This window comes from Leptonotus elevatus, chromosome 6 (assembly GCF_054856555.1).
Source record: "Leptonotus elevatus isolate MCC_2025b chromosome 6, RoL_Lele_1.0, whole genome shotgun sequence".
Classification (NCBI taxonomy): domain Eukaryota; kingdom Metazoa; phylum Chordata; class Actinopteri; order Syngnathiformes; family Syngnathidae; genus Leptonotus; species Leptonotus elevatus.
The window spans coordinates 16,836,132-16,862,676 of record NC_141244.1 but is presented as its reverse complement, the minus strand read 5'-3'; the positions used below and the strand labels follow the sequence as shown (position 1 = coordinate 16,862,676).

The following is a 26,545-nucleotide window of genomic DNA, read 5'->3' as shown; positions in this document are numbered from 1 at the left end:
CCATTCATCAGTGCGCATACATTGAACACATTACGCGTACTCCAGAACAAGCCCACCTGAACATCATCAGAAATATTCCACACTCGTCGCCATTTACCAATTGCTCATTCACTCCAATTAGAGCGCTGGCACTCCACGGCGGACAAGAGCTAAGCGAGTGCTTTGGAGTGCGCTCGAGTGTGCAGCCTCTGGAGTGGCGTGTCCATGAAAGACTCTTCTTCCTCCACTTGGCATGGAGCGAAGAGTGGCGCGAGCTGTGGAAGTGAGAACTCGCATCCCCTTCACCGCGGTGAGAGAGAGCCGCCCGGGTCAGCGCAAAGTGCTGCTGGGCGCTATTACTGTGAAAAGGACCCCTCTCGGGGGTGTCCTTTTAAGCATGTGATGAACAGGGCCACTACTGCCAGCCACGGCCAACTCGCCTGTATAATGTGTTGCTGGGATGGTTTAGGCGGCTGAAACCAGAGCGTGTGACATACGCCGCGTGAGCATGCGTTTACAGAGAGATGAATATGTGTGACAGACCATGATATTATTGGACAGCAGTGTGTTTGCACTGGACGCGAATAGCAACACGGGATGATATTAGTGGATCAAGTTCTGTCACACACTATGTGGCGCGCAAGCGCCTGATTCAGCAGGTGCCCTCCAACCCGGTGCTGTTCAGGTTCTGTTTAGGACTGACTTGCGACACACTGACCTGACATATGAATGCTGAGGATCCATATGGATGTGGATGTGAAGCAAAGGGAGAGCACGCCAGCAAACATACTGTATGACTGAGTTTAAAAAAAAAAAAAAAATCACTGATGATTTTGGGGAAACCAGCGACCACATAAAAGCCGTATTTTCTTCCATTAAACTTGAGGCAACAAATCCGAAAAACTGCTGGAGGCCAGCACCAGTTGCCATCGTGCACTGGAATGACCCGGACGCGTGTTGAAAGGAGTTTTGTCATAGGCTGTATAGCATGACTTCCCGTGACTGTCACGCTGTCAGCCCTTTTAGCTGTCAAACTCATTTTCACCGAGAGCCACATAAACATAGCATCAAGTGCCAAAATAAATGTCAATATTCCTTAATGTTAAATTACTTTGAATGTACTGGGCAAGGTACAAACAGTACATATTACAATTGTGTTTTTGAATTTGGCTTTGGTGAACACATTCTGCTGCGTTCGCAGTTTGCCTTACTGACTATTTGTTTATTTGCTTATTTTGGCATGCTTGGCACAAATTTACGTCTTTGTTGAAACGGATTTTACTCTTCCTGGACATGTTGGGATTATTATTTGTATCGCTCATTTCCACTTGTTGGGAAAATCGCATTGACGTGGATACTAATGCTGCATTCAAGGAAGGTGGCAAGTCGGACATGTCCCACTTGGAATCTCCCAGTTCCAACTTCAAAGCGTTCGAAGCAAATGTAAACATCAAAGATGGCCGATTATGAGAAATAGTTTGTTCGGGTTAACGTAATTAATCAAAATGTAGGGTTAGGTAAAGTTACTTTTTACAAATAACTAAATTACTCCAATGTTATAATAAATAGGTTTATAATGTAATTTATGTTCACGGTCTTTCTCACTACTGGGTTTGCCATTGTCGAGTGACGTCAGATTTAAACTAGTCGATGAAGCGGGGGTCCTCCACCCCCCCCCCCCCCGACTTTACAACTCTGATTTTCATGTTCCAAGAGGTGTTTCCGTGCAGATTTCCTGGTATGACGTTGGAAAAGTCCAACTTCCCACCTTCTTTGAATGCAGCCAAAACATGGCAGTCTAGTGGTGGGTAAGAATCAGCGTGCGCCGTGCATTGTGGGAAATGGTGTTTATGGTCAATGCTTGCTTCAGACTTGCTTATTTTAAGACAAAATTAAATGATGTGACGGGCCACATTTAGCCCATTGGCCTTGAGTTTGATGCACGACGTGACTAAGATCGTTCAAACGTTCCAAAATTGCATTGCTGAATAGACCACATCACATTGTTTATTTCTCCCCGTGTCGCTCATGTCAAGTCTAATAAAGCACACTGTGCGTGATAAATGTTTGCAAATGCTGTTCCCAAAATGAACCACACACGTGTGCGCCCAGCTTTGCGTGAGCAAGGTAAAGCCCGTATTCCACTGCGCTCCGTTCAAGATTCGTACACGTTCGCCTAGAGTTTTAAAGTTTTTGTTTAAAAAAAAAAACACATTGAAACTGTTTAGAGAACACTTAGGAGACATTGCGACCTTGAGCGAACCCTACCATGAAATCATCAACCACTAGCGTCACAAACGTTACGGGCTGAGAACATTTTGGTGACAAGTTTGCAAATTTGCTTTTCTATGATGGCCCTCCAAACATGGCATTCAGTCAAACGCAACGCACTGTATTCTTATTAAATAACTACTTCAAATAATCAAAGGCGACATGATTGACTTATCTCTTTATCCCACCGCGTGATGAGGCGGGTCGTGTTTCTGTAGAACTTGCGGCGACCCATGATCATATGCAACGAGCCAAATGATGAAAGTGAACATCTCGCGCATCGCAGCTCCACACTTTACGAGCAGATAAGAAAAGTTGAACGGGTTTAATGTGTCGTTTGTGGACGATCGAGTTTCTGTGGCCACCAGTTGAATGGACAGGTGGTGCGATCGTGTTCCAGCGTGCGCGCGCGCGCGCTCGTGAACGCCACGGGTGTTATACAAGCATATAATTGTACGTTTGCGACGGAGGCTCAGTGGAACAACCCGCTCGTGTGCACTTGGGGGTACGCATGCGCACACTCAAACGGCATCATGACTTGGCGTCGTGCTCCTTTTCCACCGAGGGTCAGTCTTAGTTCACGCATAAAGAGAGCGTTTGGATGTGTGTCACAGAGTGTGTGTGTGTGTGTGTACGTCTGTGTGTGTACGCGTGTGCGCAGTAACCCTGCTCTGGTTTTATTTTTAAAGGGGGCTCAGACAAAGGCCTTCAGTCAAACTGCTCTGAGAACAGGGCCTTGGGAACATGACCAGCGGTTGTTGCGTCACATTGTGCGTGGCTGTGGGCCACTTGGTTTTATGTGGATGTGTACGCGCGTACGTGTATTAGAGAGAGAGTGAGAGAGAGAGAGAGACTATCCAACTTTTTCTTGTAAAGAAGTCACTTGTTCAAGCTGGAAAGCAACAAAAGAGGGGAAAATTCTTGAAATCCTTGCCAGATGTGTCTCTCGAACACGCACTTCTGTATGCACGCACGCACGCGCACACACAGTCTAATGGGGTCTTTTTTGCCAAAATGTCTACACAATAGTAGTGTGATTAAGAGTTGTGTCACACAAACATTCACTCTATGTCCAAATACGTCATTATTTGATGTAGGGATGTTTGATACCATTTTTTTTTCAGACCGATACCAGTAGGAGTACTCAACTCTTGAGTAGTCATCTATACCAAGAACCGATACTACTAGTTATTTTGATACATATGATTTCCCCTAAAAACAATGACAGATCATTTTAAAGAAATGCATTTTCCCTAAAATTGTGTGGAATAAATTTTCTATTCTTGTAATATCTAATTTCTTATTCATGATTGTAAAATGGCCACAAGATGGCTGGTATCTGGTATCAGCCACCGTGATGAAACTGCACACTCCCTTTTTCACATACAAAATGCACGCATGAAGTCACATCCGAAGACGAGGGCGGGAAATTCGAACCCAGAGTCCAGTCTGAAAACTATAGGCCAGAGGCTTTCAGGAGTACCCATTATGAAATTTCTACATTAAGCAGTTTCAACATAAGGCTAGTATCGGTTAGGGATGTAACAATAACAACAATATAGTGATATGGCGATATTAAAATTGCCAGAATATCATCATCATCCTTTCACGATATTAAAGCAGCACATCTGTTTAAAAGGCGAGGTTGTATTCAGTTTGTGTAGTTCTAGCACCCTCTGGTTGTTAGTTTATTAGTGCAGTTTAATTTTAATTAAGAATGTTTTGGCCACTGTGACGGTAATCACTCCCATAAATCAGTCATAGCAGCAAATAAACATTGCAAACATTACTTTTCGCCCGCTTCAGCCAAACACAACATTGTGAACTACATAGACCATGATGCTTTGCACCGCTGAGCCAATAGGAGCACATGGCAATGACTTTGTCACTGCTGTTATCTACAAAAACACAATATTGTGCATTTTTTTCCAAATATAAGCTTTTTTTTTTTTTTACAATCTTGTGAGTTTTTATGGAACTTTTTTTTTTTTTAATATCGCCAACCTCCCTACAACATTGTGATATTTAACGTATCATGAGGTTCATATCGTGATATTTATCGTATTGTGATATTTGGATATTGTTACATCCCTAGTATCAGTATTCACAGTGTAATAATATTTTTTGGGCAATACGTTCTCACAATATGGGTGGGATATCTCGGGTTGTGCCACAAAAACACAGAAAGACAAGAACGCGCACACACTTTGACTGTCGTGAAGAAAAGCTTGACAGCCCGCCAGGCTTATAAAGCACTGCTCACTTTATGCTCAAATAGCAATTTTACAGACATATGAATGAATGGATGAATGTAAACAGGCGTCATTGAGTGATGTCATATGAAGTATTTAACTCATTCACTGCCATTGACGACTTTAGACGTCAAAAATAATTTTTTTACTATTTCTATTAGTTTGAAAATGTTTCCACTTTTGTTAACAAGAGTATGAAAACCTAGAAAAATGTTTTTATGGTACATTTAGAACAGATATAAAATTTGTGATTAATCATGAGTTAACTATTGAAGTCATGTGATTAATTACAATAAAAAATGTAATCGCCTGATGACCTAATTTTTAATAATCTTTTCTTTTCTTTTTTAAAATATTTTTTCAAAAAAGAAAAGATTATTAAAAATTAGGGCGTCAGGCGATTAATTTGTTTTAATTGTAATTAATCACATGACTTCAATAGTTAAAAGTGGGGAAAAATGTGAAACTAATAGAAATAGTTCAAATGAATTTTTGACGTATATAGCCGTCAATGGCAGCAAATGAGTTCATATGTGATCACGCGCACAAGCGCATACACACACTCTTGCTAAAGTGTCCACACAATAAAAGTGGGATGTCACACAAACAAAGACAGAGAGTCACGCCATGTAATGAGCGTAAAGTAAATTATTCCTAAAAGAGAGAAATGAAAAGAAAAGTGGACGACAAGAAAAAAACACCCTGTCAATATTTGCCCTCTGTTATTGTTCAGTGGAGGTTTCCCAAACCCGCCAGGGGAATGGGGGAAGCCTGGCCTCTGTTACATCACAAACACACACCCACAACATCAGCGTAATCTGTCCCACATCTACGCCGCCGCCCGCCCCCGTCTTTCCTTTCTTTCCTTCTCCCTTTCTTCCTGTTTTCAAGTCTTTCTTTCCACCCATGACGCACTCCGCCATAATGAAGCCGTTAAGGGGAGTCCGGTTAACTTTGGCTGCTGCCTTTGCATGTGTGTGAGTGTGTGTGTGTGTGTGTGTGTGTGTGTATGGGGAGCTCAGTTAGTGATGTGGTATAAAGTGACACCACGCAAAAACGACTATATTTACAGCGCGCCTCTGTAACACGGAGCCTATTTATAGCCGCTAGATCTTTTCTCAGCATCCGCCGCGCATTGTTGCACCGTCACAAACACCAGCATCAGATGGCACCAGTGAATGTACACTGCGCTACGCTGCCAAAAGGCAGCACGCCTATCCTCCAGCGACTTCCTGAGCACATGCAACCGTACACACACACACACACACACACTCGCCCTCTGGACTTTCCCTCCTCTCAGCTCAGTGAATTTGGTTTTGGACTCTCGTTGTCCTCCTCCACATGCGCACACCATACTAACACAGTTGCGCCTTGCCATACGAGTTAAATTCATTCCCATGACAATGCTCGTGACCTAAAACGCTTTCATCGCAAGTTATCCTTTCTCATTGAAATGAATGGAAATGCCATAAACTCATTCACTGCCATTGACGGCTATAGACGTCAAAAATTCATTTGGACTATTTCTATTAGTTTAACATTTATTTCACTTTTGTTAATAAGAGCATGAACATTTAGATTTTTTTTATTGTACATTTAGAACAGATATAAAAATGTTGATTAATAGTGAGTTAACTAGTGAAGTCATGCGATTAATTGCGATTAAAAATTTTAATCACCTGACGTCCCTAATTTTTAATAATCTTTTCTTTTTTCTTTCTTTTTTAAATCGTGTCAGGCGATTTCAATTTTTGATGGTAATTAACTGCATGACTTCAATATTTAACTCATGATTAATCAAAAATTTTATATCTGTTGTAAATGTACAATAAAAAATAAATTATAGGTTTTTATACTCTTGTTAACAAAAGTGGAAAAAATGTTAAACTAATAGAAATAGTTCAAATGAATTTTTGACGTCTATAGCCGTCTCTGGCAGTGAATGAGTTCATCTGTTCCGGCCTGTCAAAAAAATAATACAATTTGTTGTTGTTTTTAAACTACAAATATATCACTCTTGTACATTATTGACGTGATTAATCAAATGTAAACAGTTGTTGCCCCATTTTTTGCATCAGTTCAATGGACATTGGGTGTACTCCTGCTGGCCACCTGGGGGCAAAACAAACATTCGGCTGTAAATGGAGGCGGTCACAACTTCTCAGTAGTTCGCAGCAATAGTCTCTCTTCGTAGGGGATAAAGAATATATGCGCGCGAGTAGTATTGTTATCAGTCTACATGTGCTGTTTTATGCTTGGTTTGACAGTAAACTCCAATTTGGAGTGGCAATAATAATAAAACTAATAATAATAGCGCTTGTATCTCAAATCTTTGCTCACAAAATCATAAGGTACACCAGTGCAATCTAAAAAGGTCATTTAGGGGGAGGCCTTTATTTGTATAAACATATTTACAATGTCAATAAATATGACCAATTATATTACAATTTATGTTAGAAAAAACTAAATGCAATTAACTATTATGAAGAAATGCAAAAAGACAATAACAATAAGTTGTTGATCACATTAGAGTCTTCTTTAATGTTGATTGTCTTCCAATATCTCCACATGATCATCTCTGACCAAACTCTTTTCAACTTCTATCTGGAATCTGTGCAGTTTTACACGCAATGATAAATGGAGTGCATTTATATTGAGTTTTATCGACACCACACGGTGCCCAAAGCGATTTACAAAGCCGCATATTCACCCCATTCATATGTCGCACGCTCAGGATGAATCAAATCAAACAAAACTTTTACGCGGTTCCTGCCTTCCCCAAAATGATCCGGGCTATCAATGTATTTTCTCTAAAACAGTAATAGTTTGCTTTGTTTGTTTTCCTCTTCCATTTAACACCTCAAATTCCATTCATGCAAACTTGATTAAACTCGCAATTAAGCGGTTGCTATTTGGGATTTTAGTCAATCCTGCCATAAGCATTTCAGCATAGATTTTTAATAGCTTTCGCGCTCATGCGCACGCAGAGCAAAATCAGGGTTGTAGAACAAGTGAGGAATTCTTCAGTGGTTGCCCAGTGTGTCTCGGACGGACTCAGTTGGCCTCTATTTCTGTCCATTACTACACTCGTTCTCACTCTCACTCACACACACACACACACACACACACACAGGCTAAAGCAATACAAACATAATAATTCCACCGTTTAGACCAGGAGGCACATCAAAACAGGCTTCACAGTGGCTGCAGCGTTCCGTTTTGGTCGACGTACTCGACTGTACACCGCCGCCATTAAAACATACAGCTGATTTTCCATGAGGGTATTATGAGCACTATGTTAAAATAAAATGCCACATTTTAAAGCGAAATGGGAAAAAAAGGAAAGAAGGTTGTCACAATAATTCAGTTTGAAGTGTACAAAATGTAAACCTCCTATTAATTTGTGCGCACAATAAGTTGTGCAACTTGTGAGGCATATTCAGGGTTTCCGCAGGTCATTAAGAAACATTAAAAATCATGCAATTGAGTTGGCTAAATTTAAGGCCTTAAATGGCATTAAAACTTATTAAATATGACGTCCAGAGGTATTAAAAAAATATATACAGTTGATGTCAAAACATTGTTGAACTGAGTCACTATAAGACAATTTAGCAATAATAAATGTGATGAAAATAAATGTATTTGCGAAGACTGGTTCCTAGGTCTAATTTAAAATGAATAGGGATGTACGATAATGCTATTTTCGAAAAAAACAATCATTTAGAACGCGCCGATGCCGATAACCGATAAGTAAGCCGATGATTGTTTGCAAAATTAAGTTGAATACAAAAATACTTTCGAGTCCTACAATAAGTACAAATACATGGAAACATTATGTAATACACCATGAAGCTGAATTTTATTGATATCTCTGCTTCAAAGACAACCAGTAACTCATTTTGAGCTTGCCAAAACAAAATAGTCATGTTTTAAAACTGCGGGGGTAACATTTTGGGGAGACACAAATTGAGCCACAACCACAGCAGATGGACCAATGCGGCAGGTCTATTATTATCGGCTGATTTCTTTATTATCTGGTTTATCTGTTTGACGTCAAATTGGTCGATAATTGCCGATAATTATCGGCCACCGATATTATCGTGCATCCCTAAAAATGAACAAAATGGCCTGGAGTCCACGAGTTGCTTCTTGTTTCATATACTCTGAATTTGAAAACAAAAGTCACCACTGTCCAACATGAAACACTAATGCCACCTAGTGGCAGAAATTTACCTCAACGCAAATCTACGACTCAATGTTTCACATTATTTTTAACTTCAAATAAATGTATGAATGACTATGAAATCACTGTATAAATGAACTAAAAGATACAACCACATTTGTATTTGGAACCATATTTTTCCACTTTTATGTTAGTTAACTCATTCACTTCCAGCCATTTTCACTGAAGCAACCCCCTTTGCTGATTTTGACTGATTTTGCAAAGCACACAGAATATTGTGTTCTATTGCTATAAAAACATTGAACCTACCAAAAGAAAGATTAGAGTCTCTTCTTTCATCAGGAAAAAAAATATATTTGTGTCTGTTTCTGTTTTGCAGCAATTAGCATTAGAGTATAGCTAAGTTTCATCAATATTCACATTCATGTCAAAAAGAGCTTATTGCAAAATAACCCTGGTTGCTCTCTTATACTCTGCTGCCACCTGCTGGCCGTTTTTTGTAATAACTACCATTGGTTTAAGCGACCTCTTCAGGTCAGAAGCTAAATCAAAGCCTTCTGTATGCTCTATCATTAAAAAAACACATAAAAACATATAAATATGATTTTGGGAGTGCAGGACAAAGTATTTAAAAATGTATTTATCCGTTTTGGGGTTTGAATGAGAGAGTTTGAAAAAAAATTAAAAAGTATATTTTATTGTACATTTAGAACTGATATAATGTAGGATTATTTTTGCGGTTAATTGTGAGTTAACTATGGCTGGAAATCATGCGATTAACTATAAATTAAAAATAAAGAAGAACCTACTCTTATAAATAGAAGATTCTAAAAAAAAAAAAAAAAAACTCATAAGAAGGCTAAAAAAAACCCCATCCCACAGCTTCTTTCCTTGTGGGCCATGGCACTAAATAAAGTCTTAGTGACAAATGGAAGCCTGCACACAACAATAGAGGCGTGTGCTGTTCAAGTGCAGTGGCTATGTGGGGACATGAGACCGAAAGTGCCGTGAACCCTGAAGTGGCGCTGCTTGTTGGGCCTGGGAGCGCTCGCACGCAGCCGACTGCGCCGGGGCGGCGTTGTGTCGCCTGTCGCGGTCGCGAGCAAGGTGCGTGTTTACTCAACAGGGGTGTTAACGTCAGTCGAGGAAATCGATGTTTATCCTCGCATGTGTCAAGAGTGAAGCATGTCAGAGTGTGTACAACCCCCTCACCCACCTTTTGCTTTGCCAGCATCTCTCCGCTGTCCCCAAACACACACACTTATCCAGATGCACTCACAGGAAAAAACTGACTCAGCTCAAGCTTTCCATTGTAATATAAACGGTGGGTGGTGCGAGAGCGTCACACAAGATGATTTTAGCAACTGCTACGCAGAAAGAGAGCATCAACACTTAGTTTTTTGTTTTTTTAAATTCCGCACCGAGGGCGTCCCCCCCCCACCGTTCCGTCTTTGCGGCCACTTTCCCAGCGCTCCCTCGGGAGTCGGTCCCAAACCGCAGATGACCATCACGGCGGCCCGCGTGCTGACATCACGGGCCGGGCCTCCGCGCGCAGTCGTACGCAGCCCGCCTCAACTCTCCCGTCTCTCGGGACACCGCAGCCAAAATGTGCGACACGCCGATGTCTCCCTTTGCAAGTTGGAGTTCCCAGGGCCTCGGAGTCGTGGTTGGCGTCAGCGAGGCTTGTTTTTCGATCGTTGCGAAAGCCTGATGTGGCTGAAAGTGACACACAGGAAGAGAGCGAGGACGAGTGAAGATTGCTCATCTTTATCTGGTGCTTTTTTTTTTTCTCACAGCAAAATAGCGTTTTCCCTCTGTATCGCAGTTAGGGGTCGGTCTGCTGTTTTTTTGGGGTGGGCTGGACTTGTTGTCTGTCACGGAAATGGCGTTGTAACGCAGAAATGTGCAGTTTATAGTTTTTAAATAGGTTTTCACACTACTGACTATAATGCCCTTGCATGTGGGAAAGGAGAGCCACAGTGTCTGTTGTACTTTTTAACCATTTATTGAACACTAGAAGTAACACATAAATGCCCTGATACATCACATGCCACTCCACCATGCCCCGCCTCTTAAAGGGGAAGTCAACCGCAACATTTTCTTTCCAATATGTTCTGAGTAAATGAAAAAAAAAAAGACTATTTAGAGTAAATTTGACTCTAGTTAGAGTGGGACCGAATAGACTCTGTTTTAGAGTAGGCTAATATTTACACTCGGAAGAGAGTAAATTAAAGAATTGAAGAAAAAAAATGTCACTCAAGGGTTGAGGAACGAACCCACGACCACCGTACCTATGCTACTCCAAGAGGAGACCAAAAACATCGTTTTTTGTTCTCGCTGACGTGAGCGATATACTAACACACAGCAGGAGCTGCGTGGCTCAGGAATTACATCGGCTGTCTTCCAAGCTGAAGGTCGTGAGTTTGTTCTTCAACAAAGTGACTTTTTTCAATTCTTTATTTTACTCTCTTCCAAGTTTAAATATTACTCTAAAACTGAGTCTATTTGGCCCGACTCTAAATAGAGTCAAATTTACTCTGCAGAATTTACTGTGTAGTATTCTGATTAATATTATGTTTCCACCTGTCTTTATCCATCTCAGGGGGCGGCCATTTTGCCACTTGCTGTCGACTGAGAATGTCCTCACAGTTGCTCAGGTAGCGGCCAATCACGGCTCAGCTTAAAAAAACAGGTGAGCTGTGTCCAATTTTTCTGTGTCCAATTTAGAAGACATTTACTTGGACTTTACAGGGACTTAATTTTTATTTTATTTTTTTTATGATCTCTCGTTGCTCCAGACTTTTCACCTATTGGGTGGGCCGACCCTATTGAGGGTTCACTACTGTATCCATAAAACCAGAGTGACATTACAGATGAGAACATACCAATCATGTCATTTGGTGTACCTGCACATTATAATTAGACATATTCCAAAAATCTGTTTTGATTGACACCGTCAGAGAGATATTATGCATTTAACATGTTCTTCATTATTGTGGTTGTTGTTTGTACTGCACTGAATGACGACAGTTGTTTCGGTTATTTTTGTATAGTTAGAACAGGTCATGTCTCTGAGCTGTAATGTAAACCTTCTATAATCTGTGATTAGTGCAAAAACTTGTTACCGGGTCGTTGCCTTCGTTTTATCCGAGAGGGATGATGTGGTTTTGCTTTTGTCCATTTAGTTGATAGTCCACCCACGCAAGTGTTTTCACTTATTTCCTAACTTCTTATTGGAATGTTGAGTGTATACACAAAGCATTAGATTACGTTGTTAAGCCTTCCGTTGGGGGATTTTTCATAGTCCCTAAACAGCACAGTGCTTTTGGAATTTATCTATTGGAACCTGATTTATGAATGACCTTATTTACAAGTTTTTGGAGTGATTTGTGCTAGCAAGAACCCGTGCTACGAGTGCTAGCTGTTTCGGCAGCAAACGTCACAAGTAGCAGAAGCTTTTTATTTCCACTCCCAGTTGAAGTTTACTTTAAATCAAAAACATAAAACCGACACAAGTACGTGTTTGGTATTTAAAACAAAACCACATTGATTTAGTCGTACAAAAGTCTGATAGCTTAAAGCTTAGCACAATGCAAAACGCCATAGACAAGCTAACAACACTAGCATTAATGTCGCAGTAATTCTAAACCTTTAAACAACTTTATATTGATTTTCTTGGAAAAATAATATTATTTTAGTTCAGGTGAGATGGTCTTCTTCTGTGTTTTATTATCTAATCTACATGTAATTTGTGGTATTATACTGACCCCTGATGGCCAAGACGCACATTGAGCAGTGCAAACTGTTTAACATATTTAAATTATGTCATTACTGTATGTTTTTTATTTTTGTTATTTTATAAAATCCAATAGTGTAGTGTAGAAACTTATTTTTCTTATCAAAAACATGTTACGAAAATGTTGGTGTTTTTCTGGACGCTAGAACGGATTAATGGCATTTCCATTCATTTCAATGAAGAAAGATAATTTGCATGGTCACAGAACAACATCAACTTTTAAGTAAAAGCGCCACTGTCCATATATTTTCTAAAATTGCATTTATCCTGTGTGGCACCTGTCAGTTGTGTGTCCAAAAATAATAATAATAAAGTATACTTTCCCCCCTCATATTCTCTTCATTTATGGATTTTTTTTAGGGGTGTCAAAATGAGTGTGTTAATTTTGAGTTAATTTAAAGTTCCTTTAATGCCACTCTTTTTTTTTAACCACCTCTTACTTGGAAAGCCTTGCATATATGTGTGGAGACTGGGGTCAAAGTGTATTCTACAATTTTAAAAATGTGCAGAATTTCACAAGTTACTTCATGTTAAAGATTAGATAGGTCTTAATATGAAAAGAAAATTGCATTGAGCTGTCACCAATGTCTTACAAATGCAATTATGCCATCTAGTGGCAGAAAAATGACCTCAACACAAATCAATGTCACACTCGCTTTTTTACAGTACAGTACATCTTTTAAATTTGTACTCAATTTTATGAATTATTATGAAATTACTGTATCAATGACTAAAAGATGCAGCCATATTTAGTTTAAAACATTTTCCCACTTTTATACTAACAAGAGTATGAAAAATTTAGAACAGATATCAAATTTGCGATTAATCGTTAGTTAACTATTGAAGTCATGCGATTAATTACGATTAAAAAATGTAACCGCCTGACACCCCAAATTATTTTTTTTGATTAAAAGTGAATGCTTGAGATCTGTTTTAGTCCAGAAGGAAATTACTTGAGGGCAAGACAACAAAGGCACATGTATTGGCAGCACTGCAGAATTTACACCACCTTGCTAGTTGTTGTCTGTCTGACACTTCATATATCACCTTTGGCCACACTCCCATTTTGCAGGAAGTGTCTTCACAGCCCTGTCCGTCAAGGCATCGGGGCCTCCGGTGCTCGCCTCGCACCCCTTGAGGTGAACACTTTCAGTTCACAGCTCTGTCTGAATACAGTAGTAGTGAGGGGGACTTGGAAAATAAATAATATTGTGAGGTAAATGTAGGAGGCAGGATTGGGGGAGGGGAGGGGGAGGGGGGTGTACAGAAAGAGCCCGAGGGCCTCAGGTTGTCCTGCATCCGGCTTGGCTCAATCCAAGCATCGATCTCATCAATAATGAAGCTCCAGTAGCCGTGGGACGATATTAAACATGACATCCGACGACAACGCGCATCGCTCGCACACACAGATTTTACCGTATTTGTGTGCCGCCTCGTAAATTTGTGACTCACGGTGTAACTGTGAAATCACGTTGTAGGGAAAAAAGAAAAGAAAAAATCATCGGAAAGGTCACTGCCGCGTTCTCACAACAACTTGACGTGGAATCAAAGTTGTGTGTGCCTACAAATCACTGACTCACAAAAGAGTCATCAATATGAAACACGCTCATAAATGAATTACCAGCGCACGCTAAACACATAAAGTTCCCGCGATCCCTTGTATTTCTGGCCTTCTTAATAATAAATAGAGAAACCGCTCGGAGCTAATACACACACGCTGCCCCTGTCCCTCCTCATCAGTCATTCACCGTGACAAATCTCTGTGAGAAAAATCTGCAAGTCTGCATTTTTCTCTCCCCCAGTAGATTGCGTCTTTGGAATTTGCTTTACCTGACTCTCCTGACATCCGTTCATCCGTGCAAGCAACTGGTGAGCACTGGCGTGGCAGTTGCTTCACACTACACTGACTGTACCCCCGTCTCCTGCTTAACAAGCGACACAGGAAAGATTTTGTAATGTGTTCCGCTTCACTGCGCTATTTTTGCATTGAGATTTTGGGGAATCATGTTTATGCTACGTTCCAGAAGACTGGGAAGCTGGAAATTTTAGACCCACTAACTTAATATATATATATATATATGTATGAATAACTTCATTGAGATGTGATTTAAAAAAAGAAATATATATATATAACATACTCAACGTAACATGCTGCCTACACCAAGGCTAACTTCAAAAATAAAGCTTTACCAAACAATACATTAATGCCAATGCAATTGCCTTGATGGGCTTTTACTTTGAAGTCAGCCTGCGCGGCGACGTGACCGCGAGCTTGACTTCTGTTTTCGATGTGTTGGCTCACATATCAAACTTTTTTTTTTTTATTACATATTTTCTACCAACATTTTCACAATGCCATCCCGAAACTATATTTAATGGATATATATATATATATATATATATATATATATATATATATATATATATATATATATATATATATATATATATATTATTTTTCCATTTGCTGTTTTTTTTTTTTTTTTTACATTTGTTGAATGTATAATTTTTGTTTACATTTGACTAGCTATAGTTTTGTCTCAATAAACTACAGATACCATGGAAAACTTTATTTTATTTTAATTTATTTCATTGCTTAAAAATTCAATTCAGAAAGTGTAAGTAGTAGGTTATGGATTATTGATATTTCTTGACCTTGCCTGATTTGATGTTTGGATCATCATAGTTTACACCTAACTAAACCACATTCGGACCTTCAAAATAACTTTGAAGCATTTTTATTTGTTTGGAATTGGACTTTTGACAAGTATTTTCCTGGATGTTTAATGAATCTGTATAAGATGCAGCATGAGTTTCACTTTTTGAATTGAATTCAAATGATTACTATCATTTTCAACTTATTTATAATGAACCTTACTACGATACTCTAATGTATTAAGATGCGCCAAGTTATTGTCAGAATAATGTTTCCCACGGTGCAAACGTTACCGACGTCATGTTTTGTTCCTTTCTTGACCACCCACTAGTTAAGGGAGATTCAAACAGCACCTCTGCTGGTAGCAGACATGAACTGCCCCCTGTTTTGCCTCCATTTTGAATTCTTGAAACTGGAATGCTTTGAGGTTTAGACCTACTAAGTTGAAATGGGATATTTCCAACTTCCCAGCAGTCTGGTATGCAGCATCGGCCACTGGAAATGTCTCATTTAAAACATCGCAGCATTTCATAGCAATCCCCAGATAGCATGAAAATATGCCCCCTCGGTCTGTGAGAGCCTGTCCGATTGGCTGGTTCGTAGCTGTCAAGTGCTTTAGCATTTCCGTCCACAGTTTTAGATTTTCTCCTGATGCAAAAAAATGGCACTGCTTTTCAATTACTATGGCCCCTGCAACGTTTTGTAGGCATACTACCAAAAATGCCAATCGTTTGTCTGAATAGTAATAATAATAATAAATAGTGATTTCAAGACTTGAGTGCTCAGGGCCTAATAATAATGCTTGCGTAAGAAATCCTCACCAACTAATCATTCACACATACACACCCTGAGGCGTTTGAAGTCTTTAGGACTGCCTTGTCATTATACGATCATTTGCTCTGTCTCGGAACGCTTTGACAATTGACACGTGTGTGAGTCAGGGTTATTATAGTTTAGTAATTTTCATTTTAGTTAGTTTTTATTTCGTTTAGAGTTTTTTTTGTTAGTTTTAATTAGTTTTAAGGGTGGTTCTGTTTTTATTAATTTTATTTATTAAAAAAAAAAGCTTAGTTTCAGTATTAGATTTTATTTATTTATTTTTAAAAATGTGTATTACTTGTGCGCAGAGGTGGCAAATCCAGGTCCAGAAAGTAAAACCCCTGCCACAGTTTGGCTTTAGCTATTGATGCTAGCTAGCTCCCTAGCAGGTAAACGAGCACCACGGGAGCTAGCCAGGGAGCTAGTTAGCTAGCTAGCTAACACCTGGGGTTAAAGCCAAACAGTGACAGGGTTTTTACTTTCTGGACCTGGTTTTGCCACCTCTGCTTGTGCGCAATATTTAATAAACACTGTGGCAAAATCATGAGAAAATTAATGAATTATTTACCTAGCGTTGCATTTCGCTGTCGCCTCGAAGTGACGTCATCTGAAGGTGCTTTTCTATTGACTAGATGATGTCACTTTTGTGTGGCACTTTCAAACGTCCTTATTCCGGTTAGATAAATATACTTTAAATCACATTTAAAATCATCCTCAAAGGCTCATGCATTAGGTTAATTACCAAACACTAAAACGAAGGACATTCTTGCTATAATTATAGTCGTTTGTTATTTTTTGTTTTTTTGAAAAGCATTTTGGTTTTTATTGTTAAATATGTACATTTACTAAAAACATTCTTTTTTTTTTTTTTTTACATGACTTTGAAACAGGAAAAGCTCACCTTTATGCAAATTCAACTCTTCTTGAAGTACCAGTATATGCAAATCCGCGGGCTTGGGCGTACTTACCAAAGTTGTTGAGGTGGAATTGCAACATATTTTGAGGTTTCTGGAAGATCATCAAAGAATATTGTGTCGCTTGATGTTGTGTGTAGTTACGTAACTGGATTCACCTGAGCAGAATCATTTCTTTGAAGCGTCTTGTGCGTTTGTGTTGAAAGTGTAAGACGAGTATGAAGGTTTCAGACACAGATCTTAATCACGTGTACCGCATTGCTACAGTGTGTCAACATGATTCATGCTTCATTTTAGCTCTTTGCTGTCCATCCACAACATTGATCTTGTTAGTTTACCGTATTTTTGTACAGCGTGGGCAGGTTTTGATTCAGGGGAACATGTGAACAAGCCAAGAAAATGACTCATGAAATAAATGTTCAATTCTTTATACTGTAGATGTTGCAACAATTGGATAAACTGAGACTTGAGACTTATAAATGCCTGAACGAATTTTCGAAAACGACGCTTAATCTTTTGTGTGTGTGTGTGTGTCTGCCGATGATAACTTTATTCATCATAGATAGCATCGTGTCGTTAATGTCATACTTTGAATCATTTGTTTTTATCTACTGCGTGCCGATATTTGGCATCTTGGAAAATATCGGCGTCGGCCTTTTTATGAATCTGAAGGCCGATAAAGCTGGTATCTCACTGAGCGGTGAATGCTTGCGAACATAGAAAATTTAGGGTTTTCATCAGGATTTGTAAGATGCTCACAGACATTTAGAACATATTCAGACAATTTTCACAGTCTGCGAAGATCTTTTTAAAACTTTTACAAACCCTGACAAAAGCGCCAAATTAGCTACCGGTACATTTGCATGCATTTGTTTTCCATGTCTCCCTCCTTCAGTGCATCTGAATCTCATGATGGATAAACTGCAAGCTTTGCAGAATCTCGATAACGATCAGTGGAAAGAATCACTCTAAAAACAGTTGGGTCAAAAGTAACCCAATTATGGATCAAAAATGGACCGATCCACTTTATGGGTCAATTTGACCCAACTTTGAGTCAAGAAATGAGTCTTTTATTGTAAAACAACTCATAAATATTAGTCAGATCCTTTACTCGGGTCAAAAAATTGGGTCGTTTTGTATAAAAACAACAGTTGGGTCAAATTGAAACATGGAAAACAGGCTGGAGAGAGGACCAAACTTGGCCACCCCTGATTTATGGGTTTGTTTAAATTTCCACTTTATACAAATGATGCTGCCACTGGGAACACCCTACACTTTTATTTTATTTTTTATTCAAACAAAATAAACTAAAATTAAGTAATTATGTTGAAACTTTAATCATAGTCGAAAACTTTAAGAACTGTTTGCTTGCTTTGTTTTTAATGTATTTATTACACATGCTGATGACCCTGTAAACTGCCTGCAATTTTTGTTATCATTTTTAAACAGCTGTAAATTTTTTATACGTTTAAAATAAAAAAATAAAAAATTTACACTAATATTTTCTTTTACTGCAAATGAATATTGGCTTGAAATATCAGTTATTGGTCTCTTTGACTACTGTACTAATAATTGTTATCGGTAGGAGTGTTGAAAAAAATAATTTTGGCAATATATCACGATATTACCATGCAGAATTCTCGTATCGATTTAAAAAAAAAAAACGATTTTTAAACATCAATTTTTGATGGAAATATTCAACAAAACATCTTACTTGAGATTAGCTTTTAAACCAAGAGTGCCATCTAGAGGAGTCAAAACATCACAGGTTCTTCATGAAGCTTCATTTGTCCGTCTGTTTGTCTGTCTTGTTAGCTGTTTAGCTCGCTAGCACCTTTAAATAAGGGTGCCATCTAGAGGAGTAAAAATAAATATCACAGGTGCTTCATTTGTCTGTTTGTCTGTCTAGTTAGCTGTTTAGCTAGCTAGCACCTTTAAATAAGAGTGCCATCTATAGGAGTAAAAAAAAATATCACAGTTGCTTCATAAAGCTTCATCTGTCTGGTTAGCTGTTTAGTTAGCTAGCTAGCTGGCCCCTTTAAACCAAGAGTGCCATCTAGAGGAGTCAAACAATATCACAAGTGTTTCATGAAGCTTCATTTGTCGATCACTACTGATTAGTATTTTAAAATTTTTGATTTTTTTTTCTCTCGCAATAATCGACTTATAGATTTGTATCATGACTAATTGATATCTAATCAAATCGTGACCTATGAATCGTGATTCGGATCGAATCGCCAATTCACACCCCTAGTTATCGGCCTTGGAAAATCAGTTTATCACTACTACTGTATTTCTTTAGTGCTGGTCCTTCGTTGTGCATTGTTGGAATGTAAATGCTAAGTAAATATCTTCATCATTTTGTAAATTGATTTATTCTTGATTTTAGCGATCCAAGGTTTCCCCCAGGCCGCCATGCTTTCCATGAAGCGTGGCAACTTATCGTATTATGTTATGAATATGCGGGGCCGGTACTGGTTGTGACAGGGCCACCGCAACTTATATGGTGGCCTGAAAAGGACTACCACTCAGAAAGGCTTAATTAGGATTGTCATTTTCATTCATTGTAATGATTGACTTGCTCTTGACTTCAGTATGAGTAACCGAGTTCCACGCTTGCATTAAAAGTCTCTATTTGATGATCCAGAGCCCATCCCTCACGCCTCTCTCTTGTCTTTGTCACTTACCCCTTGCGGAGCTGCACAAGGACTGGAAAATAAAGTGGCCTAAAAATACACTTACAAACACTCGCACCCGGGCAAGGTGTCTTTAACATTAGAAAGCGCAAGGCCACTTTGCTCAGATCCGCCACATGTGGCGCTCCCACCCCCACATCTCCACTCGCACCCTCCCGGGCCAGCCGGACAGGTCATAAGCATCGCAGCCCAGTTGTCGACGCATACTTTGGTAGTCACACGGGCATCACCGGCCGTGGCGTGCCCCCCCCCGACGCCGGTGGGAGGGGGCACGCATGTGTGAGGGAGAAGGTCACAGTCTAGTGTGGCCTATGTGAGGAAATGTTACTCAGCTTGTGTTTTGCTTGCTTGTTGTCTTATGCCAATGAAAACAAGGATTAACTTTAATGTCAAGTTGAGCTTCATGCTTTCTGTTAGTGTAATTATTTTTCGATTGCTTCTTCGGGCAACTTTAACGTGTCTGTCTTTTGTATTTCGGGTGCATAAAGGCTATTCAAAGCTATGAAAGGATTGATTTTAGGATTTTTTTTGGGGTTGTATTTGATCATCTACCCAGTGGTAGCAATTTAGCTTTTCCTCCAACAAGATCTTTAGAACATCAATTTTTCCTCTGTCTCTTTCCAAAGTGAGTGGCAGGCGACTGAGGGTCCAACAATGGAATTGGTGTCCATAACGTAATAATCAAATTAGTTTGATGGATGTGGAGGAAAAATGGAAATGAACTCCACTGTATTTATTACAAATAACAATTTGATAGCACGGAAGGTCATGTCCATGCATATGACGGTTTCGACATGCTGGCATTTGTAGAAATGTTAAAGGAGATTTGTATCTATTTTGCGTTGACCTATTTATACACGTATTCTACATTAATGATCATTATACGGTGAAACCTTCAAAGTCGATTGTTTTGGAATTCAAACTTTTCTGGAAAATATGGCTCTTAAGCAGGGTTATAATAGTTTAGGAATTTTCATTAGAGGTTGTTTTAATTTTATTTATTTATTTTTAATTGAGCTGTTTAATTGGTTTTCTGTGTGTTGTGTGTTTTAATTAGTTTGAGGTTTTTTTTTATTTAAATGCTTCATTTTAGTTGAGTTCTTATTGTAGTATCCGTGTCCGTTTGTTTGATTATGAAGAAAATTTTCATCCCGATTCATTTGGTAATAATTGAAATCACGATTGATTCATTGATTCATTTGTTTTTTGGCACAAGACGAGAAAATGTTTAAATGTAAAAAAAAATATTAAGACAAATACATTTTGTTGACGCACTATAATTATGCAAGGTTCTTCTGGACCAAACCATTTTTTATTAAATTAGTTATTTAAAAAACAAACAAACATGCAAATATATACATTTAAACAACTCAAAATTAGTATTATATTCTATTATTTTTGTTTGGTATTTGAATTTCTATTAATTGCACAGTCCTACCTACATTGTTTTTAAACTCCATCACATTAAGTACAGTGTAGTTAAAAACTCAGGTTTGGAACAACGTCGCAAGGTGGGCGCGTTCTGCGATCTCGCAATGAAAACTGTGCACAAGTGCAGTGTGAAAAGGCCTCTACTGTGGCAAATGAAAGGGTATGCTTGCGTTGTACATTATGAGCATGATAATTAATTAAATGTATACTAATTCATTTTTAACAGTCCAAATACTACTGCAATATTACACACTAGGTATCTTCAAAGGGTAAGTAGGTTAACTTTGTTTCTTCTCTTGACAGATAAGAATGTTAAAATATGACTTCAAACATTGCCTGAATAGTTTTATGATTCCGACAGATTGAGACAGTAAAGAATGAATTCACTTCACATTTTTTTGTGCAGTTTAATTGACTCTTAACTGTCTGTAGGTGTCATCATTGTTTGTCTGTTTCTGCCTGTAATTGGCTGGTAACTATGGTGGACCAAAACTAAAACTAAATAAATGACTAAATAAATGAATGAATAAAAGTGAAAATAACAAATATTATTCAAAAATGTAATAGAAACGGAAATAAAAAAAAACTAAAATATATATATATCCCTAAATAAAGAAATAAAAGTAAAAATAAAAAAATGAAAAACGAGATTCAAAAAATAAAAATAAAAATAAATGTTGAAAATAAATATATAAATAGAATTAAATATCAACCAATAAATACAAACACTCTGCTCCCACATGTATTTATTTCATGCTGCAGATGCTCTGTCAGGTCGAAATGTTATTCAAATGAGGGGGCGGTCCAAAGCGTGTTGCAAACTGCCTTTCAATGGCCGAGGGAGCGGGTCGGGCGAACAAGGAAGTCTTGCCGGCTTGCGTTGGAGAACCTCAGCAATGGACGACTATCCTGTCCACTGTCGCCACGACTTGTCGAGCAACTCAAGTTGCAAGTTGTCCTGACCTGATGAAATGTGAGAGCATTGATTGAGATTTAATTATATTTATATATTTATTTATATATATATATATATATATATTTTTTTTTTTGTTGTACTTTTATTTATTTATTTAGGCATGTTTATATTTGTATTCCCATTTATATTAATTGTTTTGTATTTCATTTCATCATCTGTTTTTATTTTCACTTTTATTCATTCACGTATTTATTTATTTTTAATTGTGTCCGTTTTGGTCCTCCATAGGCAACTAGTTGAGGATGTACCCTGCCCTCTTGCCCAAAGTCACCTCGGAGAGATCTCCAGCGCACTCACGATAAACCATACACAGAATGGACGGATTATGAAATAATAAAGCTCAAGGAAGAGCTCTCCGAGTGTGCGAAACAGGTTGCATGTCAGTGACATAGAGACGATGAATGTGTTGGGCTTGCGTTGAGCTGAAAACACCTTGTTGTGGCTTTTGACAGTTAATGTTAATTATGGCTAATAACGACTACCCCAACAACAAAAAAACACAACAATTTGATTATTGCGTTGCTAGTCTGGTTTTCAATGTAGCCTTTCTTAAAATAGATGGAACATCTTAATTACAAATCTAACGTTGTTGACCGTGTTGCCCTTGTAAACAAATGCAGGGCGTCTGGAAAGTTTGTACAGTGCGTCCACTTTTTCCACCTTTTGGATTATATTCATATTTACACACAATGCCTTATTGACAATATGTAAAAAGTTTTTGTTTTTTTTAACTCATTCACTGCCATTGACGGCTATAAACGTCAAGAATTCATTTGAACTATTTCTATTAGTTAAACATTATTTTTCTCATTTTTGTTAACAAGAGTATGAAAACCTAGACATTTTTTAAAAATAGTATTTTCTTTTTTTTAAGAAAAGATTATTAAAAATTAGGGGCGTCGGGCGATTAAAATTTGTAATTGTAATTAATCGCATGACTTCAATAGTGAACTCACGATTAATCACAAATTTTATATATGTTCAAATGTACAATCATTTTCTTCTAGGTGTTCATACTCTTGTTAACAAAAGTGTGTGTGGGGGCGGGGAGAGTAAAACTAATAAAAAAAATTCAAATGGATTTTTGACGTCTATAGCCGTCAATGGCAGTGAATGAGTTAAGATTCTTTTTCAAATTTATTTTAAAAAAATTACACACGTATTCTTCTGCTGGCATTGGAATATTCAAGGATAACATGCAGGGGGGAAAAAACGATATTATACGATCTGTTTTTTTCTCATTAATTCTTGTGTACTGCTAAACTCCAGCAATTACTTAATTGCACGCCACATCATACAGCAGAGTTGTTGTGTGCTTGTCAAGTTGGCGTGTCAACATCATTTCTCGTCTAACCATGACTTCCCCCCCCCCCCCTTTATTTTTGGGACGTCCCTCAGGATTCACTTGCGATCGATCCCACCCGCCTATCCGTTCCACGCATTACCAACCATGTGATCCGCTCCAAAATAAACACGCATACTCGAGGCGTGTGCGTGCACGATGGCGAGTTTGCACTCACATCAGGAAGAAGTGAGGGAGTGACGGAACCCTAATAATTCTGAGCTGCTTGTGATGAATCAATGAATGAATCAAAACGATACAACAATTTCAGAAATTTTGTTTAACTCATTCACTGCCATTGACGATTATAGACGTCAAAAATTCATTTGAACATTTTCTATTAGTTGAACACCCCCCCCCCCCCACACTTTTGTTAACAAGAGTATGAAAACCTTTAATTGTTTTGTACATTAAGAACAGATATAAAATTTGTGATTAATCGTGAGTTAACTAGTGAAGTCATGCAATTAATTACTCACTGCGCCACTTTTATCACTCAAAAGAACGGCTGGCTATTTATACAAATATTCTTAAGGAATGTATACAGAGAAGCATGTTAACATTACTCGCCGGCATACGCTCTTCCTACGTTGCAAAAAAAAACAACAACTTTTATTGGAATAACTTGATCGGAACTTTTCCTTAACAGTGTAACAGAACGCGCGGAACCAAACTGCCCCTAAGTGGCCAAATCGTGTACAACATGAAGCGTGCTCCTAGTAAAGGCACGCACAAACAAGGGCAAGACAGACAATTATAAAATAATTGAAATCAAATCGATTTTGGGACATCCAAAATCGAGTCTGAATCGTACTAAATGAGAATCGATTTTTTGGGGCACATCCCTACTAAATGGAGATCGAGTGTGAGTGTAAAGTGACGTCAGGTGATTTTCTTTTGAAGTGAATATAATAATATAGGCAAGTTAGCATTTTTTTTTTTATGCACTTGCATGGACAGATCATTTGTAATCGAAACAAATGAGAGATGGACACGCTTCCTGCAACACATTGTGTTGAAGCTTGAATGCATTGATTGTGCTTTGGTTTTCTTTGCATAAATCCATTTGGTAACTGACATTATAACACTACTTTGGTTGCTGATTCATGTAAGCCGCCGCTGACATTACATAACATAACAATGTGCGTGCGTGTCTTTAAAAAAAATAAAAATAAAATAAGTCTAATCACATTAATGAGGTTGGCAGTGTGTGCATAAGGAAGTATTAAAAGCACAACAACTTGAAGTAAGGGTTAGCGAGTTCATGAATCTGACAATGTCATAATATGCTGTCGTAATAAATAATCATTATGTGTTGTAGGCCAGTCAAACAGAAGTCCATATGAATATTGAATGCCAATGTCAATGTACACACATGTGCATCAATTCCATCATTGATCGTCATATATTTATTTGAACTCAATGCTTTGGAGGCTGTTTACTTATTTACACTTTTTGTTGTGCTTTTATTTCGGATGTTATTAAATTACTTATTGCCATAAAATAAGTGCACTTGAGGGCAGAACATTGTGAACAGTAAGCAGAGAAAAAACGTTTTAAATTCTTTAAGTGATCATTTTGTGCACTTTATTATTTATTATTTTAACATTATTATTTTGTATGTTGAGCACCCTTTAATGTTTAGAAAAGTGCCATATAAATTTGACGTACAATAAAACGTAGGGCTGGGCGATAATGGCCAAAAAATAAAATCTCAAATTTTTTTCAGTCATTCAGAACGATTACGATTTTAATCAATTTTGATATAATAAACCCAGCAAACGTTTATTTAAAGGTTTCATTTATTCAAAAATAATTCCTGTGCAAAATCTCCAGACAACAATCATGTATACTGATTCAAAATCAGTTTTAACATAAACTTGGCATTCCTAGTTAGCAAAATTACAACTCACAATAACATCTGGATCTAACAGAACATACAAACAACAGCTTTTAATAATCCAGAAGACAAAATTCAATTTCACCATTTTAGCAAATTTTGAACGATTAGATTTTTAAAATGACGATTAATCGAATTAATTCGATTTATTGCCCAGCCCTATTAAAACGTATGCTTTTTTTTTTTTTTTTATTGCTTTACTATTTCTGAACAAAAACTCATTCAGATTTATCAATGTAATTATTAGGGGTGGGAATCTTTGAATGTCTCACAATTCGATTCTGATTTTTGGGTGTGCGATTCGATTCAGAATCGATTTTCGATTAAGAACAATTTTTTATTCAAAATGATTTGATTGACAACAATTTTTGTTTCAATTTATAGATGTTCAAGTAATCGTAATGATCTACATTTCTGTCATAAATTAAAAAAAAAAAAGGTTGACCGCTGTTTATGTTCAATTATACAAGTCGCGTTCGATTTGCAGATTATCATAGTGCAATTAAGAAACTTCATCCGATGGAGGGAGTTGCTTCCTAAATGAAATTTCGGCCACCAATGAAGCATCGCCGTCCGTGTTGTTGCGATTTTACGACAGAGCTCGAGCACTGAATGACAGTTTAGCCGCAGCTCCTCCATAATTTAATTGATATGTTGAATTATTCTGGCTCAGTGCCGTGTTGTGCCACCGTGAATTGGGCCGTGGAGTTCAGTGTGTGCGTGTGGGGACGAGGGGGAGCGTCGGTCGGCAGGATAGCGCCCGGGTTTGCCACGAACACCGGAAGCCTCTGGGAAAGCAGAGCCATAGCAACCGAATGAATTAATCAACAGGACCCAAGAGCTCCGTTTAACACAACCAACAAGCGAGCGCGGATACGCGGCGTGACAGCTGGCGGTTACATATTCAACAGAACCGCTAACCTGGTGATGCAGGTTCGGCTTGAACCGCTTTTACCGTGACAAAACACAAAAAGGAAAATTCTCTTCAGCGCTCCAGATTGCCGTGAGAAAAGCTTGTCATGCGTGTGTAGACAGTTTAGGTTAGTTCTAGTGGTTACGGAATGTAAATAATTTTTTTATGATATATTACTTATAGAAAGGGATGGGGCTTTAGGACCATTTGGACATGAAGAGAAAGTCCACTAGTCTGCATAGTTGAAAATCCATTGTGGCTTTCATGGATTAAACCAGTGAGATTCAGATAGTAGTCTGCACTGCCCCCTACAGGAGGTTAAAGCAAAAACGGAGATATCCAACCAACAGTTTAGTAGTTATAAATTTACAAAGAAATCTGTTTCTAAATTGACTCAAACTATGGACCATTATATAT

The 26,545-nt window shown here is 38.2% G+C and overlaps 1 protein-coding gene across 6 annotated transcripts in view; it reads left to right on the top strand.

Moving 5' to 3' along the window:
• The window catches only part of alg2 (ALG2 alpha-1,3/1,6-mannosyltransferase), a 72,256-nt gene that overhangs the window by 35,168 nt on the left and 10,543 nt on the right, over positions 1–26,545 (top strand). For all 6 annotated transcript variants that reach the window (XM_086077979.1, XM_086077977.1, XM_086077976.1 and 3 more), the window contains one exon: positions 11,288–11,377. The gene's annotated coding sequence lies outside the window, so the exon portion shown is untranslated. The remainder of the gene's footprint in view (positions 1–11,287; positions 11,378–26,545) is intronic.